Below are 14,069 nucleotides of genomic sequence, written 5' to 3' on the forward strand. Positions count from 1 at the left end.
CAATTAGTACGTTTCCATGTATCTCTGAAGCACAGCATCCACCATCCCTCCGCTATGGGAGAAAATTACAGAGAATTACTATTCTCTGTATTTTTCAGACATCCCATGCTAGCTAATATAAGCACAGGTGACTGCATAGCAAACTCTAGATCTGTACTTTATAAGCTGCATTTTCAAAACATCAGAAAAAGTCTTTTTGACACAAGTGTAACCATGTCAACAGACAGCAATATTTCAGTTACCTTTTATGCAGTCCTGTCATCTTAAATCCCACATCCAATGCCTATTTAGCCTACAAGCACACAATCAGATAGGACAGGTAACCTGTTCTTTAGCTTCCTGGGACTCTGAAGTCTTAACAACACTAGGTAAATACTAGAATAGTTCCCACATTCCATATTCAACACAGCTATCTAGTCCCTGCTACCTCCACTCTAAAGTCTGTATTTTGGCTAAATCTGGAGAAGGATGACCCAGAATGATTTAAGACAAAGCACACCCCATTCAAGTATCAAACCTGCTGAAGATTTGCTAGAGCCTTCAAATCTCAGTGCCTCAAAAACCCATCCGTGAAGTGGGAAACATTATCAAAAGCACTACACGAAAGTTTAGTCATAACTGGGACACATCAGCAGTTCTCTCAAAAGAGAAAACAAGAAATATATCCAAGAAAGATGTGCTATTTTAAGCACTCTGAAGAAAGTGATTAAGGGACAAAAAGCATCATATACAAATTTATCATTTGTATCAAGCCATAACTCTACTTTTCTTAAAATAGCTTTGTTCCCAGCACATTGAAGAACATGGTTCTACTAAGTTACTAAGTTCTGGAACTAAACAATACAACTGGAACCAACCCCCCCCCCAACCCCAAACCCAACAACAAAAAACCAAACACAAAACCAACAACAACAAAAAAAAACAAACCAAAAAAACAAACCAAAAACACCACCACCACCATTTTTTTTTTTTGCCACAAGCTTGGTTAATGTTAGAAGTAGTTATTTCCAAAGTCTGTGTTACTAATGTCAAAACACCACTATGGTCAATATAACCCAGATAAGTAACATGGCATTAAAGTTTCACTTAGAAAGGAAAGGTTTCATTTCACCACTAAGCCTGACGTATTTACATTCTAGAATGTCACTGAAGAAGCTCCCTCCTAACTGTAAGACCTGAGCATAAGCTGCAGCTGGATATTAAATCCTGAAAAACTGTGTGATCTTCAGAAAGAAAAAAAAAAAAAAAGACTAATTTAGAACATCTACAGAAATAAAAACCAAATTAAAAACAAAAAAAACATAGGATACTGTATTCAATGTACCTGGAAGCAAAAAAAGCCTTCTTCATGCTTCATTAGTAAACCATTAACAAAGAACTCTTATTTTGAATGAACACTCAAAAATATTATGTAATTACTGAATCCATGATTTTGCACAGAAAAGGTTGCACATAAAAAATGAATTACAATTTAACATACTCACTTCACTTCTCTGACATGGGTATTGATGAACAATACAATATTTTTATTGATGACCTTCTATTTAGAACTTTCTAGTGCCAAAGCATCATTCTGGACTGAGGTTTTCTGGATCGATTATTCAAAACCACATTTTGGCCATTTATCCCACTACTAAAAATTTGTAACAGCTTCAGCACTAGTCAGCTTAATAACAAGCTTCAAAAACTTCCACACTTGAGTAGCAAAAGTCTCTATCAAATAAAAGTATTTAATAAAAAAAAGAATCTAAGGTCAGGATTTCCCTCCCCTGCCAAGAGCAGTTTTGCAACAGGATACATTGTTAAGTAGGTTATTGCAAAGAAGTCTGAAAATTGCAGTAAAAATTTTGTGAACTTTTGAGCACCTCAGACATGGCTTTATTACCTGCAGGAATAGAAGCTCTCCAGATCTTCAGAGAGTTCTGGGTAGATTTCACTACAACTCATTTTTGAGTAAGATCTATACTTTTATCTACACTTAGAAAGCCAAGCTACTACACATTTCCATCTCCATTTTTCTTCCGCATCTCTAGATTTTGGGCTCACCAGTTTTCAGTAGAGATTGAAAGAGGGTACACAATGCAAAGACTGCACTGATTTTATAAATTCTGTGAAGGCAGATGGCTGGGTAGGAAAATAAAACCCTTCTAATCACCATCTCTTCTGCATCCATCACCTCAGCAGGAAAAACTGTAGCACGGGCTGAGACACTAGATAATCTGTAGAGCATTCTTAACAGACACCAAAAGGAAAATCAAATTCAGTTTTGCTCCTCAGAACCAAAGCACTGCCATGAGACAAAGCTGCAGCAAAGAAGGCTTTGCTGGTTCCATCATTCTTCAAATTACTTCCCCTTAAAGCCTAAGAAAGTCTACAAAACACTACCAAAACTAAATATGATGAGTTGAAAAGACATCATGACAGAAGAAAGCCGTTTCAGGTCATTATCCCACAGATGCATCTTCTAAAAATGCATTCTAAGGATGCCAGAAACGAGCACCCACAAATGTAACTGCATCAGTTCTGAGACACCTAACATTCTAAATAGAGCTACTAAGCTAAGCAATGACAAACAACCTTATTTAGCCAACCGCAAAAAGTCTACACAGAAACTAACAGTACCATACGGCATATGTTAAACTAGCAATGTACAGAACAAGCATATCTTCTGCTGCCTCAAAGAATGCAAGGCACCTTGTTGAATTGTCTTCTGTGAGAAATACCAGTCATCTAGAATATTTCCTTCCAACAGGACAACCAACAATCGTATCTTGGAACTTGTTAGGAGCGTCTCAAGTCTAACACGGCACTAACAGCAGTGACTAACACTTTTAAAATAAACTTTTAAGATACATCCCGTGGTGGAAAAATATTAGCATGGATTAAAATAATCTGTCAGTTCTATTCATATTTTTCCAATGCATTCTTGACAGCAAAAGGAAAAATCACTTAAGAACATCTGGCTGAAGTGAAAAACCACAGATAAAAGGACAGCAACCATGCAAACATCAAATTTGTCTTTATCCACAGATTTCAATATAAATTTAACTACACATGCATGAATATTTTACTTAACATGCACAGAAATCACATTTCTGTGGAACAGCCCTGCCAAAAGAAGCTTGATGCATAGGCTCAATCATTATTAACATGTCTTTTTAAATGTCCCCATATAACAAGGGATCAAAGAGCCACAGACAGCATAAATGCACACTGGCAATAAAAACTGTCAAACATGCTTAAATATTTTCATGTGTCACACAGATTCGTTCTTTTAGCTAATATAATTTCTGATGCCTGTGTTGTTTATGAAATCTTCTCCTTCTGAAGTAACCTCAGGTAACAGAGAGATTATGGTCCCCTCCCCTCAAGAGGCAGAGGGGTGCCAATGCCGTTAGTTAAAATTCTGGGAAAAGAAAGGATAGTTTTCATTTCATTTAGCTTGTGGATATTTTTTTTCCATGTTTTTATTCAGAGTATAAAATAATGCTGTTCAATATTTTGACAAATACCATCTAAATATTATCTATGGCAGTACTCTTACCCAGGGATTCAATGCTATCAACATTTATGTATGTCATTTTCTTCCATATTTTATACCATTGGCTCAGTTTTGGTCTCCCACTTTCTAATGGATATGAGAAACTACTCATCCACACAGCTCTTAAACTTATTTTTGCCTTTTACAACAAAAGAAAGAGATAATGCAAAAAAACAAACACAACTATTTTTATGAACAAAATGCTGAAATTATTAAGCATGTCCCTAAAAAATTTATTCAGTTCTCAACTATTGTACATGCAATACCTCTGCCTACTTCAGCTTTGTAATTATACTTTTAAGTACTCTTCTGGCTATAGATTCTTCCACATGTGAGACATAAATCCAGTTTTATCACTACAGGAGATCTAAAATCTAAAGTGTACAAAACACTATCAATGAAACATTTGAAATAAATAGTGTAAGACTGGCTACAGAAGACATGTTACAAATTCATAGAATGACACGATGGTTAGTGTAGGATGGAACCTTACAGATCATACAGTTCCAACCCCCCTGCCATGGGCAGGGACACCTTCCACTAGACCAGGTTTCCCAAGGCCCTGCCCAACCCAGCCTTGAACACTGCCAGGGATGGGGCTGCCATGACTTCTCTGAGAAACCGGTGTCAGTGCCTCACCACCCTCACAGTAAAGAATTTCTTCCCGAGTATCTGATCTAAATCTACCCTCTGTCATCTATCTCACTGGAAGAGGCTGATGAACTGAAATTCAATTTCAGTTTAAATTTTAGACTTAAGCCACAACGCTTCCAATCTACTTAGGCATCTATCTCCTTCCACAGTAGAGAAGAGTTCAGTTCCTACATGGTGTGATTTGAGCTGAACTCAAAACAGCAGAGTGGCTGGTATCTTTTTACAAAATTTACAACTAAAATAATTTTTTATTATTTTTCAGCATTTCAGAATGAAATAGTAGTAGAATAGAATTCTTTCGTTTACCAGAAGATAGATAATGAAAAAGGGCATAATTATCACACCAGAGTTTAAAAACAGAAAAGAAAGAAAAAGCCTCTATTATTGTCTACAACTTCTGAAATTTCACTAATCACTACACCTACATTTCCATCACTCACACAAAGCCACACATACTCCCCCCCACCCGAACACCCAAAGTACAGTTAAGTAAACCGAAGCGTAACTACGCAGCTTATACTAAAATGAATACATAATACTCCCTAAAACTCATTCTGCTTAAAATACCAGCATCACAATTCTTCACTTAAAATCCAACATCTGCTATCTCCAACAGCAGGACTTTTAGACAGAAGACTGCTACAGAAATCCCCTCCCATACTTGCTCTAGCATTCAAATACCTTCAAGAAGTGAAACATGCAGTGTCCAGACTCAGATGTCATTTTCTAATCTTCTGTGTAGCCTCAAAAAATGGATGACTGGCTTGAAAAATGTTGACAGAAGTGCTTGTAATTTGGCTTCTGAGTTTAGAAAATTTACTTTGGACGTTTTTTGCAAGCTGCTTTGCAAAACGAGGCATAACTCTTTATGCTAAGATACTGATGGAATTTCCACAAAACCAAATAATAAAGAGAACAGACTTAAAGGCTGAAGTTGTACACCATATTTGCATGTGTCAAGGCACCATGAAGTGATGAGAATCAGAAACCCTGTATGTATCACTAGACCAAATACACACTGGGTTCAGCATTCAACTCCACTGGAACGGACCAGAACGATCTTGGTATAAAAGCGCAATCTCAACACTGACCCAGAATATCTTGCTTCTGTCCTTACAGTCATGATTTTGGAAGGTTGCCTTCACCCCACATAGCCTCCCACTGATGACTGAAGTAAACATGGACTCATGCTTAAAGAAATAGTTCTCTGTATGTCTGCTGGCAAACTCAAATAGTAATGACTGACAGGCTAGAGGCACGAACTTACTTTTAGTTTAAAATTCCAATTCAAAATTCCCAGTTTAGATTGAGGCACAACAAAGCAGCAACACAAAACAAATCTTGTTTCTCACTGATACATGAATTAAAAGCTTCCAGAGTCTGAAGAGACCACAACCTGTATATGAGAACTCCACAGTTACTACCTTCACAGTGAGGTATTACAGTGACCACAGAAAATATACTACAGCCTTCACTGGTATTATAAGCACCTAATTCATATACTCATTTGTTCTACATAAACCAGATTACTGGGAAGAAATTAATACCACCACCACAGCTCAAGTAAAAATGATAGACTGGTAACTACTAACTGTACTGTATTAGAAGCATTACTTCAAGACCCAGCCCTTCTTCAAGTTGAAGTACATTCAAACAGCTTCTTTGCCAGGATTTTTCAATATTCCAGTAGAGATTGACAGTTCATGCCACACATAAGTCAGTACTAGCACACCATAAACCTAATGCACTAACATAACACAGCTATTCTTGCCATGTTCTGATAATCCTCAAACATAAATTACAATAATTTAGATGTTTTGCAAGATTACTGAATGCATTTCAACTAAAAATGTAATATGAAAAACTTCCTTAGAGCTCATGTTATAGGCAGACTATTTTATTCTTCTTAGCCTGACAATTTCTCTTTCACTAATCATTAGAGTGAATTTTTGTAAGACAGATTTTTTGATTTTCCAGTTTCATGCATATGGTTAAGAAATTTCTTTAAATTGCAATATTTTAATTGTGACAGAAGTTTTGAAGTGCTGGAAGAAAGCCAGGACAGGGATGGGGGAGCAGGGGGAAAGAATAGTTTCTATACAATTAAAGAAATTTTAAAAAGCATCATAATGATATGCATTCTTGTTACTTCTGGGAACAGAACAATGCAAGGGCTTTCATCCAATTAGCTTTTCAACTTGCAGATGCCAAATGAGACTTATTCTCAAGATTTGCAAAAGCATTTATTAAGGAAATTTCCATTATTTAAAAGAATGAGAAAACATCAAAGCTCTCAAAACTGAATTGCTGTCTATTTAAGAAAAAGATAAGGGAATAAAGGCAAATTCTTGCAGAAACAAGCTATGTACCTGTGATTAAAGTACTGTATTCAGTAGGCTGGTAGGCAGCACTTTTCCCTGAATACAGAAAACTGATGTGATCTGTCTTACCTATCAGAATACTTCTTAGCTGAAAAACCTACAACTATTCACTTAGCTTCTTACAAACTAATTTAGGTCAGTTTATCCCAACCACAGACACTCTCTGTAAAGGCATTTCTTAATTTTACAAGCAGTCCCTTAAAAAAACTACAAAGCATTTAGCATCCTGTCACAAGTACCACTTTGTTTCTTGCTTGCACACCATCAGTCAGAAGCCTGGAAAGGCAAAAATAATAGCATATCCACTCTTGCCACACACAGAGGAATTGATGTGGGGAGTCTCCTTAGTAGTACCCCAAGCAGTGGTTGTTCTGTCAGGCTGAGAACAGGGGAGCAAAAGGGAAGTCCACAACAGAGCTGCAGAAGAAGCTACACAACTGATGATATACAGATGTCTCCATGTCTGTTCCAATGAGAAAATATTCCAATGGTCAGCACTTCTCTATACTTGTTACTTTTAGATGTAACTGCACAGAAAGAATAGTCAGACCTGGTGATGATGGTGGGTTTGAGGATCTATTTGCAAGAATAAAGCAAGCAGAACTTCTTGCATGCTATAGCAAAAAAGGTATGAGCAAAAAATCTCCATATATTACTGGATTTTCTAAGAAAAAAAAAGGCAGATTTAACAGCAAACTACTGCAGTTCCCTTCTTCCCTTCTGGCTGTACTTCAGCAGATCTGATTCCAGTTGCAGGCTGAACAGTGCTCAGGATCTGTTCCTCTGCAGGCGGCTGTCTGGGATAAGTTACCAGAAACAACAGCTGAGCTGAACAAGTGCTGAGTCCGTAAGTCAGTCAAAGTGCTTGGTGCAAAACACTTCATTTTAGGAAGCTGATGAAAGATAATCAATAGGTATATAAAAATAGACCAGATTCCCAAGAGATGAGCAGCAGAAGTTGCAGCCATTTAAAATTACCCATCTCTCCACTGTTTCGTTTTTCCCTTTCATTTTAATACTCTTACTGCAAAAGCCCTCACAATTTAATACTATAAAACAATGCCATTTAAACTGATGGCATATTTCCAACTCTCCCCACCCATGTTGAACTGACAGTGCAAGAGGGCACGACAGACTAAGAGACAAATGTAAAGCTACTCCTTGCTGTGAATAACTTGAAGTACCTTTTTCAAGACTTCCATTTCCTGTTCCTTTACCACAATTTCCAAGCCTCACTGTAATAATTAACATTTCTTAACAGAGGAAGCAACTTTCAGTTTCTTCCCAAGGAACCACAAGTCACTGAGGATTTCTCTCCACATTATACCCTTCTGCACCTTTAAAGTATCCCTGACCTCAGCTGCACATAACTTTTTATACAAAACCTTGTTTTTCCAAAGCCCCTATTAATAGATCAGTCCTTAAGTAACATAAATAGTTACATCTAATGTTTTTTACTTCAGGAAACAGTTAGATGTTCAAGGCAAGCTGTTCTGTTCATGAGCTCCTTCAGAATATTTTGGAAGTGTGTAAGAAGCACTCTAGGACTACAGCCTTGAGGATTTTCACTCCTCTTCAGAAGATATGTGCCAAAATGAATTCCCTCTTCTCTAGCTATTTTTTCCAATTTTTTGCTGTTCAATTTATGATACTTTTGTTACTGAAGGGTTCAATCTGAAGATGGAAGTAGACTCACCAATGGTATAAATGTACAGAATAAACAATTTTATACAGAGTTTCGTACAACCTTAGCACAATGAAAAAAACAGTTCAGTTACTCTAATAAGCTACCTAATGACTCAAGCTACTTTTCACCATCACCCTCAAAACTTCTCACCTTGCTCAAGAGCCAGATTTCATGTTGCCTGTAACTCCTACCATATTTCTAACCTGATTCATGTACATCAAAAAATGATTATAAATTCTCCTCTGTATTAAGAAATATTACAGCATATTTGTTTTTAAGGCTTTTAAGATACTCCCACTGTGCTAGTGAGAGCCAGGATTGCCAAATGTGCCAGCTTATGACACATCATTGACAGCATCAGTAAAAAAACCTCTTCACTTCTGCACATATAAAAGTGGTAGAATTTGTTCCTTGGTCTGATCCAGCTTAGGGAGAATTCATAGCTGCTCATAGTCTCTTCTACCTGCTGCCTGCCATCGTCCAGATATCTGGTTACATGTTTTTCCCTGTGACTTGCTAGTTTCTTGGAACAGAGACCATCTCCTCCTTCACTGAAAGGATGCCCAATGTAAAAGATGCAGCTACATTGAACAACAGTTCTGACAACAAGGGTCAACTTCAGCCCTCTGCTTTAGACTGGATTCAATCTTTTTTTTTTTTTTTTAACGAAACATAAGATGAGCTAAATTAGAAAAGCCTTATCAGCATACCCAGGTTTATGTATCTGCCTTTCAGCATTATAGAGCCCATTTTCTATGGAAGTTAAAGTGCATCTGCCAAATGGCTAGAGATGAAGTTTAACATCTTCTGTTGCTTTTGTCCTCTGTTTATTCTTCAGGATAAAAAAAAAAAACAAAACAACAAAAACAACAAAAGAACAACAACAACAAAACAAAACCCCGCATGTCCCTTGATACTTGGGCTTTCAAGATGCAGTAGGTAAATAATTAAGGCACAATATACTGTCAAAATACTTACCAAGAAACCTTACCTTATCTAAAGTTAAGCACATACTACAAAGATCTGTGTATGCTGACAGCTTGATCCTGTGGCATGAGAAACACCTCTTAAGCAAGGCAACTCCAAGAAATTAACCACGTAGCTATGTCACAAGCCAAAGGCAAGTTTTTCTTGCATCTTTCCTACAGATTACTTACACATACTGGCAAAAGAAAGTGTTATTGTTCCTACTTACTAGAGCACTTCTGCTGCACACATATATATATATACCTAGATAAACTCATACAGGAAGCACAGGCAAACCTAAACATGTTACAAAACAAACCCTGTAAATACAATAACTGATTTTTTTTTGCAAAATGAAGCAATTAATGCATTGATCATAAGACAGTGAGGTGCTTCAGTCAAATATATGGTTACTTTGAAATAGAAGAAATACATTAAGTCCTAACCTGTATCAAGGCTTAAATTGTGAGAAAAACATTGGCCTCTCAAACAAAATGAAGCTGTTCCCGCACTTCCACCTCAGCTAAAGATTCAAAATGGTTAAGTAATTTTTCTTTCACCAAGAATAACTTAAACAATTGTCCCTACAAATACAATTTACGTCTAGAGTCATAATTTTAATGTCTATGTTAAAATCTATAAACACCAAAACCTAGCAACATTAAAGTCACATGCTCACAAAATACTAATTTTAAAACAATCTGTAGCTGTTTATGTGATTCAAGAGGACCACCTAAAAAGCTTTGATTTTGTAAGCAGAGAAAGTTTGATGTGCTAGCCTAAGCAGGCACTGCAGCAAAAAAAAAAACCAAACCCTGGCAACCTAGCCACTGCTGGTTTTACTATGAAAAGCCATTCGATACATCTGAGCATGTTGAGCTATGTCTTATATCCCAACTAAAGTTTGCGTAAAGCTGCCATTTCACCTGGGAATCAACTGTACATTGATTAGAGAGATATTTAATAGAACCCTCTTCTCTCAGTCACCCAATACTGGGTGATTCCACATTCTTCAGGCACTACTTGCGTTTTTGATGTACCTGACTATAAAGTGCAGTAACTCCTGTCTCTGATGCTATAAGCTACTGAAAGCATAGCCCACATTATTTTCAAATATACATCAGTTAAAATTATCACAATCGTACTTTGAAGGTATATATAATGTGGATTCTGCACTATAATTTTACTGTTAATCAAGACAGTGTCAGATATACAAAACCACAAACAATGTGAACGATATACAGCTTCTCCTTTTGATGTGTTTGTAATCTATAACAAACTAACTCATTAGCATTTAGTTAGAATGTTATGTAATGGTTGAGGTATTTGTAATAAAAACAGTATTTATGTTAGCCTGTTCTTCACAGACATAAAAGCTGTCTTCGTGTGATTTTTATTAGGACTTCATCTTCCTCTGCTCTTTATGCATTTTTTAAGACTTCTGTGCACTCGGTTTTCATGTCACCAACACACACAGTATTATTTCCACCCACCTCCTCACAAAAATCTCAGCTTTAATTTTTACACCTGCTTTCATCCATGAGAAGTTTCTATGGGGTTTTGTGAAATCCAGACCCAAAAAATCCAAGGGCATGAAGCAGAGCAACAAAAAAATTTCCTACAGAAGATGAACAACTGGTTCTACCAGTAGAACACCACTGGCAGTCCCGTCATTACAAGCCCAGCATCCATCCCCAACTAGTGGAAAGGTGGCGTATTTTCAGGGTGGAGGCGTTTTGTGGTTGTTTTGGTTTTTTTTGTTTTGTTTTGTTTGTTTTGTTTTAAACTCAAGCCCTCCATTACTGTATACAGCCTCTGAAGATACCCCACTCCTCCTTCAACAGAAGGAAGAGGTACGTTTCTTTCTTCATTCACATCTCTAATATGCTAAACAAGGGTTTACTCTTTGCAAGAGCTCACTATAAAGGGTTTAGTCCTTATGTAAGCGCTACCTTTTTCTTTTTATCTTCACATCTAAGCCTCTTATGTGCAACACCCTTATATGGTATTTAGACCACATTTTCCACCCTCTCTCCACTTTCACATCATTCCTGCTAGCCTGGAAAATATTCTGGAACAAAAGGCTTGCACTTTCAGTAACCTAGGACACCTGGCTGAAGTCAACCCCATACAACATACCCGCTGCTTTGACTTTTGATTCTTTCTCTTATTGACATACACCATTAATTCAGACAGAACAAAACCTACGTGACAGCTACCTTCAGAACTGCATCATTTCTTCCTTGATTGTTGTGGCCCATTTCACTTTCCCCAGTAGACTTCAGGATGTGGGGAAACAGGACCTACAGAAGATGCATACCATAAATCTGTACCATTGAACAAAGACTCCAGCCACTAAGTTAAAACTGTAGAGTGATGCAACTATTCTGCACTACAAAAAGCTAGGGTTCCTGTTATGAAGTCTAAATGACAGTAAAGATATCATAAATTGCTACTAAACTGCAAAGAGACAAAATATTTATAATACTAAGACTCACAGAAGACACTCTGCATTTATTTATACATATTTTATAGGCTATTATTTACCAAAGCAATAAAATTTACGCAGGAAACACATACACTAAGGCAGAACTCTAGGTAACAGACACACACACAGAGGCCATAACCCTAGTCTCCGCACACAAGCACTGGCCTGAGAGAACTAAATTCTCACTTCAGTTCAAACAGACACCTCTTAAGCACACATCTCCACCAACGCAGTTGTACTCCTCACACACTAAGCACAATGTTCTGAGGGACAAACTGCCTTTTCACTGAACATTCACCAAGTTCAGAGAAGTCCCAGAACTTTGAGATTCCTTAATCCCAAGAAGACTGTAGCACCACTGCACTAAACCACCCCAAAATTACTGTTGAAGAAAAAGGCTCTAGACTATGTAATTCAGAAAAAAATGAGTTATTCAGCTCCTGGCAGTCAGTATTAAATGGTAATCCTTTTGTTTCTCACTGATGGACAAATGAGATCATGTCCTGTTTCCTCCCCCCTTCAAAAGCAGTTTCTTGTCTGAGCAGAGCTCTTAAGACCAGACAATGGGTAGGCCTGATGCCTCACTGCAAAAGAAATGAAGCTATTAAAAATTTGAATACTATTCCTTCTGTTGGAAATTCTGCTAATTTCTAATAATGTACCCATCTGAACCCTGTAATCAAAAAACAACTAGGAAAAATTATCCTTCCTTAATGACACAGTCTAAAAACTTTCACAAAGGAACAAGCTTACAAAACACGTGTGAGAATCAAAAAAAAAGAAAGAAAGAGAAAAAAAACAAAGTGCTCTGTTCGATGCCCCCTTCCCCATAAAGAGGGCCTGAACTGGAAAGTATCTGAGCCATCTTTAGCCCCAAGATTTTCAATCTCTGCATGGCTACCATTATGCCCACTGCAGACTTAGCTGCCTGAATTTTAGCCGTGTCATCTAACCATGCTCTCACCATCCTTCAAGCGCTAACAATAAGAACACCCCTGACCCTACTCACTCTACCCCTACAAATATTGTCCCTAAGAGCAGAAACAGTACCTTCCTGAACGGTGCTTCACTCAGTCCTACATCAAAACACTCAGGAATAGTACATCTCAAGAACTGCGGATGAATACTTCAGAGTTAGAAAACCAAAGCGCTGCGCGCTGCATGTGCCTGCAGCACACGAAGGCTCCCCTCGCCCTACGTTTCTGGAGAAAGAATCACAGCCAAAAATCGTGAAGGCAAACGCACGGAAGGGACGGCACATGTCTCATGTAATCTCCCCAAAGACCCAGGCCGCTAAAGAAAAAAAGAGGAGAGGGGAAGCATCGCGACACGGACGAAAGGAGGGAGAGGGGGAGAAAAAAACAGCACATTCGTAAGCGCTGCCCTCAGCTGCCCCAGACACGGCAGCCCCCTTTCGCCGCCCGCGGGGGAGGCCCGGCGCGGGCGCGGCCGGCCCCAGGCGGCGATGCGGTGCGGCGCTGCCCAGGGGCGGGAAGCAGGAGGCCTGCGCGCCCGCCGCGGGCCCAGCGCTGCACCGCCCCTCTCCGCCCGACCGCGACGGGCAGTGGGATGCCGACCCCATGGTGCATCCTCTTCCCCGCCGGCCGAGGCCCAGCGCCGCCACCAGGCCGGGCGGAAGCCGCCCCCGCCCGGGGCCATGCGGCGCAGGCCGCTCTCCTGCTCCTCCCAGAGCCGGTCCGCGCCGCGGACCCACAGGGCGCTGCGGATGGAGAAGATGACGCCGGTTTACCTGGAGCGCAGCGCGGCGGGCCGGCGCTCCGGCCTCCCCGGAGACTCCCGGACTCGGCGAGGCCGCTACCGCTCCCGGCGCCGCGAACGCCGCGCCTCAGCCGCTTCCACACAGGGACCAAGATGGCGGGCGGCCAAGCCGGCGCCAACGACGTCTGACGTCACCGCGCCGCGCGAGCGCGCGCACCAGCTCGCCGGCTCCGCCCCCGCGCCCCCGCGCACGCAGCCCCGCCGTGCCGCAGTCCGGCGCGCTCAGCGTCCGGCGCGCCCCCTGGCGGCGCGGGGTGGCGGGCGGCGCCGCTCTCTGGCTCCCGTCACCCGTGTCACTGCACGCGTAGGGACCGGCAGCCCCCCGGGGGGCACGGGCGGGGACAGCCTCTCCCGGAGGGAAGCCCGGATGCAAGTACACAGCGCCCGTCCTTGGGTTTGCACAAAATCCCCCGATGAAGGCACCAGCGGGTGCAGCGGCAGGCTCTGCCTTCTCCCTGTGGGCTTCAGGGTTCCCAGGCAATGGTGAGCCCGCTTGACCATCTGGATTTGTCACTGTATATACAATTTTTAGTATAGGGCTGTGCCCTCTGCAATGACTAGGGGCACTGGGTA

At 40.2% G+C, this 14,069-nt stretch overlaps 1 protein-coding gene across 20 annotated transcripts in view; it reads right to left on the bottom strand.

The window, feature by feature from the left end:
- The window catches only part of PRRC2C (proline rich coiled-coil 2C), a 78,945-nt gene extending 65,319 nt beyond the window's left edge, over window positions 1-13,626 (bottom strand). For 11 of the 20 annotated variants that reach the window (XM_062602158.1, XM_062602163.1, XM_062602172.1 and 8 more), the window contains exon 1: window positions 13,468-13,626. The gene's annotated coding sequence lies outside the window, so the exon portion shown is untranslated. The remainder of the gene's footprint in view (window positions 1-13,467) is intronic. The other 9 variants (XM_062602176.1, XM_062602175.1, XM_062602174.1 and 6 more) reach the window with 1 other exon arrangement.
- Between the last annotated feature and the right edge of the window lie 443 nt (window positions 13,627-14,069).

The sequence above is a fragment of the Pezoporus occidentalis genome, unplaced genomic scaffold (genome assembly GCF_034315485.1).
Source record: "Pezoporus occidentalis ecotype Australia unplaced genomic scaffold, CSIRO_AGI_Poc_V1 ctg76, whole genome shotgun sequence".
NCBI lineage: Eukaryota > Metazoa > Chordata > Aves > Psittaciformes > Psittacidae > Pezoporus > Pezoporus occidentalis.